Source organism: Phoxinus phoxinus (genome assembly GCF_949152265.1).
Source record: "Phoxinus phoxinus genome assembly, chromosome: 5".
Classification (NCBI taxonomy): domain Eukaryota; kingdom Metazoa; phylum Chordata; class Actinopteri; order Cypriniformes; family Leuciscidae; genus Phoxinus; species Phoxinus phoxinus.
This window is the reverse complement of record NC_136880.1, coordinates 12,660,347-12,664,862: the sequence shown is the minus strand read 5'-3', so window position 1 is coordinate 12,664,862 and position 4,516 is coordinate 12,660,347. Positions and strand designations below refer to the sequence as shown.

General features: G+C 49.4%; 1 long non-coding RNA gene across 1 annotated transcript; it reads left to right on the top strand.

Moving 5' to 3' along the window:
• The first annotated feature begins 417 nt into the window (after window positions 1-417).
• On the top strand, window positions 418-953 carry LOC306999018. Its single transcript, XR_013797699.1, has 3 exons — window positions 418-513; window positions 627-702; window positions 778-953. It is a non-coding gene; the product is annotated as an uncharacterized lncRNA (long non-coding RNA).
• The last annotated feature ends 3,563 nt before the right edge of the window (window positions 954-4,516 follow it).

The window sequence follows — 4,516 nt, the reverse complement described above, 5'->3', positions numbered from 1 at the left end:
GCAGATGGCATAGTGGATTGTCTTTACAGACCTTGGTTATTAAAAACTTGAAACATAATTCAAATTTGTAATTAATTCCAGGTCAGATTCTCCTGGGCACTGCGCGAAGTATGGATCCTACTCTCTGATAGAGGACAGAGTAAACAAGGTGGTGGATGTTCAGCTTGTTCAGGTAAACCTGATGTTATTAGACAAAGAAATAACTCTGCAATTTGGTAAACTGATTGTATCTTAATATAACATCTTTCCACTAGTACAATGATGCATAGAGCTTTATTGTGTATTGCCTAACTAGAGTACTGTATCATAATGCCTGGACCAGCAACGCGTCGGTTCATTCACGCCTCTTTCAACAACACCAGCATTCTACACTTACACTGTTATGTCATGTTGCAGAGCTCAGAGGTCCCCAACAGCTCATGGTGTGAGCTTGAAGGGCTCAAGCGCAGTGTTGGCCTGCTGAGGGGAAAGGACCTGCATTTGGCAACGCTGATCACGGACCGTCATCGCCAGGTATTTACAATAAAAATGCAGTATAGAATGTAAATATCGGAATTACACTGAAGCTGGATGTTTGTGGTCCACACAGGTCAATCATCCACAAAAGTTTGTTTATTTCTCCTTAGGTTGCCAAATGGGTGAGAGAGGAGCTGAGCCCTGAAGGGACACGACATTATTTTGATGTGTGGCACATTGCCAAAAGTATGTATCCCTTGTTGGAACCTTGAAGCAGTTTTTGTTAGTGCATATCAATTAATACCATTTGTTCTAAAAAAGGTCTGGGGAAGGCATTGGATGCAGCTTCAAAAGAGTGTGACCAACTACAGTTGTGGAGGCCTGCTATAGTGAATCACCTCTATTGGACTGCAGCCTCAACCCCAGACGGCAACCCAGCGGTCATGGAGGCCAAATGGAAAAGTTTAGTCAACCACATCCAGGACATCCATGACCATGACACCCCTGCCTTCTCCAGTTGTGCCCATGGCCTTCTAGACGGGGATCAGTGCAACAAAGAGTGGCTGGACCCAGGTACAGTACATGCAGTATGTGGTATTATGCACGCTCTACACGCTCTTAGTGACAGACCCTCCTGGCGTACTCTGTCCAGAGTGGGCTGTATCAGGTCTACCGGCGGAAACGCGTACAGCGGAGTTTTGGGCCATGAATGAGACAGCGCGTCTACCCCCAGCGGGGCGCTGCTGTCTGTTATCGAAAAGAACAGTGGACAGTGCGTGTTTTCCCTGGACGCAAACAGATCGACCTTGGGCCCTGCCGAAACGATCCCAAATCTGTGCCACTATCCTCGGGTGCAAACGCCATTCCCTGACCTGCTCCGCCATTCAGGCGGCCCGGCACATGCACTGCTCTGAGCGACGCCAAGTGTTCGCTGGCCCATATTAGGAGTGTCTGAGTCAGTTGCAGCAATGGAAGAGAGCGGGTGCCCCCTTATCTGTTTATGTACGACATTACTGTCTGTTCTGACTAACACATGTTTGCCACGTAGACGCTGCACAAAGTGTTTCAGTGCCAGAAAAACTGCCTGCAACTCCAAGTAATTTATATGACGCTCTTTCAGTGCTGACAACCATTCCCCTTTTACGGAGTTCCCCTGACATAGAGCTCCCCACCCATGTAGTGACGCATCTGCTATTATTGAGGCCATCAACCCCAGCAGCCTCAACACTGTATGAAAACGTATTCGCCTTCCCAGTCGAAAAAGACCCAGGCAGCTGCGAAAATTTTGGCTCTTTGAAGTGACAGCATAGCTGTGTTCTTTATTGAATATATCTCTAAACCGAGATATGAAATCCGTCACAAGGGCTTGTGTTTGCGAAACTGCTTGTTCCCTGTTGTCCGTGGCCAGGAGTAGATCGTCCAAATAGGCGAATACCCTCATGCCTTGATGACGCAGCGGAGTCAGTGCCGCTTCTGCACACATCGTGAATGTGCACAGCGCTAGGGATAACCCGAACGGCAGGACCAGAAACTCGTATGCAATCCCCTCGAAGAAGAACCTCAGAAATGTTCTGTGATCCGGGTGAATTGTGACATGAAAGTATGCATTGGTCAAATCCACCGATGTGTACCATTCCCGGGGATGCAGGGAGGATAGCAGATGACGAACTGTCAACATTTTGAACTTGTAACGTCAGAGGTGCTTGTTTAACTGCCGTAAATCCAGAATCGGGCGTGAGAGGAACTGCAGCCGGTAGCCGCACTGAATCGTGCGAAGAACCCATGGTGTTGGTGCGCATGCGCGCCACCGGTCCAGGCTTACCGCGATGATCCCCGGCATGATTGGGGAAACCCCCACCTCTCTTACTGAGCATTGCTGGATATGGCATATCTCTGCATTTACCCCTTTTGACAATACATGGTTCATTTCTGGTGATTCTAAAACATTTTGATTGTTCTGACAAATCAATACATGAGGCATCGTATGATTGTTTTGACAAATCAACACATGAGGCTTTGTATGCTGAAAAAAACTTTTCTTTATTGAAATTGAACTCAAAGGTTAACCCACTCTTTTGCAGGGTTTCTTTTTTACTGAGAGAAGAAGGCGGCTGCCTCCAGGCCGATGATCCTCCCTCGATTGCGAGCTAGGAATTTGTCCGTCTCCTCCTTCCTGTGGAGAAAAACTTCCCTTTTTCTGGAGGCGGGCCTCTCTTTCCTGATCCTACCTGCTGTTTGGGATGTGTGTGCGCTCGCCCAGCCTCCCAAGCGTTGGGCCTAGGCGCTGTTGCTGCAGCGGGCCTCTTAGCTGGTGGTGGTCGAGAAGACTCCCTAAAACTCGGCTGTGCAGCTGACTGTGTTGGTCTATTATATCTTCTAGGCATTGAACCCCTGAGCGATTCCACCTGTTTCTTAGAGTTCTCAAAACGCACTTGAAACGCGTCGAGACCCTCTCCGAATAGACCCGTCGTGGAGATCGTTGCGCCGAGGAACGCATTCCGATCACATTCCGGCAAGTTCGCCAGAGTCAACCATAGGTGACGCTGAGCCACCACTGTACTGGTCATCGCATGACCCAAGGATACTAACGCACAACGTGTTGTACGTAGTATGTAGTCAGCCGTGGATCGCACCTCCCCAATGACCTCGTCAACTGGTCTTCCCTCTGACATGGCCCCACTGAGTTCACCCAAGCAAATAGCCTTATAAGTTTGTAGCAAGGACATAGTACTCAAGGTTCTAGCTGTGCCGGCCTGATCACCATAAATCCTGCTAAGTTGCCTGTACGAGAACCTACACGGTCCTGACGGAAGCGTGGGGATGCCTGTGATACCGCTGTTTTGCATTGGAGCCAGGTATGTCGCAAGCGAATGCTCCATTGGAGGGGCTGACATTAACCCTGCTTCTTGTGCTCCTTCGAGGTCGGTGAACTTACCCATCCCTGGCACCGAAGAAAGAGGAGACATGGGTTTTGACCATGAAGCTGTAAGCTCTGCCAAACAGTCGGGGTAAAGCGGCAGACGCGTCCTTACCACCGTTTGTACCTGCAACAAATAGAACCCACCGAAGCGCGAGTTTTTCTGAACCGGGGGAGGGGCTGGCCATTCCACCGACAGCTTTGCCGCTGCCCTCCGATATAGTTCAATGAAGGGCTCCTCCATGAACTCACTTCCACCCGTCGCCCCAGAAGGTGAGGGGGAAGACGCGACCTGCCCCAGTTGGAAGTTATCATCAAAGAATTCCTCGACCGCTTCCAGCGAGACAGAGTCCTCCTCTCGACACTCCAGTTCCTGATTAAACCCCGGGGCTACCCCGGGCACATTGTCAAAATCATCTATGACTTCCCCGGCTTCCATACGGTCGCCCCAAGTCCCTGTGGCTTCTTCAAAGACGGCTAGTGCCGAATCGGGAACAGCACCAGAGGACAGAAGCCTTGCCTGTCCGCTATACCATCGAGCACTCGCTCAACAAATGCTACACGCCGCTTAAGTGTAGAACGACGAAGCTGCCGGCAGTGTACACATGCTGCGGGGTTGGAGAGAGCCAGCTTGGCGTGGACAATCCCCAAACACACCAGACAGTGCTCGTGAGTATCTTTTTCGGACAACAAGTAGCCACATGTCATTGGACATGGGCGCGAATTCTTATTTTTAGCCATTTTTGTATCAGCTTTTTGTTAGCAATGCTAAACTTATTGCTTTACACACTTTTCTCTGTTTACTTTTCGACAGGAATCACCTACAGGTTTTTCCTACGAAACTTTGGTGTGATGGCGTTCTAGCAGCATGGTGAAGAGCTGAAGAACAAAGGGAATGACGCATTCGACTGCATTTGTATGCTGTGGACAGGTAGCCCCGCCCACGTCGTCATGCGTCATTGGCCTTTCAGGCGTGAATAAAGGTGTCTTCAGCAGATGGCGCTAGAGCGCGATGTCCTATAGTAATGTGTTGTATCGAGTTGACCGACTGAATGGGAACATTGATGAAATGCTGTGTGTTGCTTTATTTAACTGACAGTAACTGTGTAGTTGCTGATGCAGTGACGTGTAGTCACAGTAAAT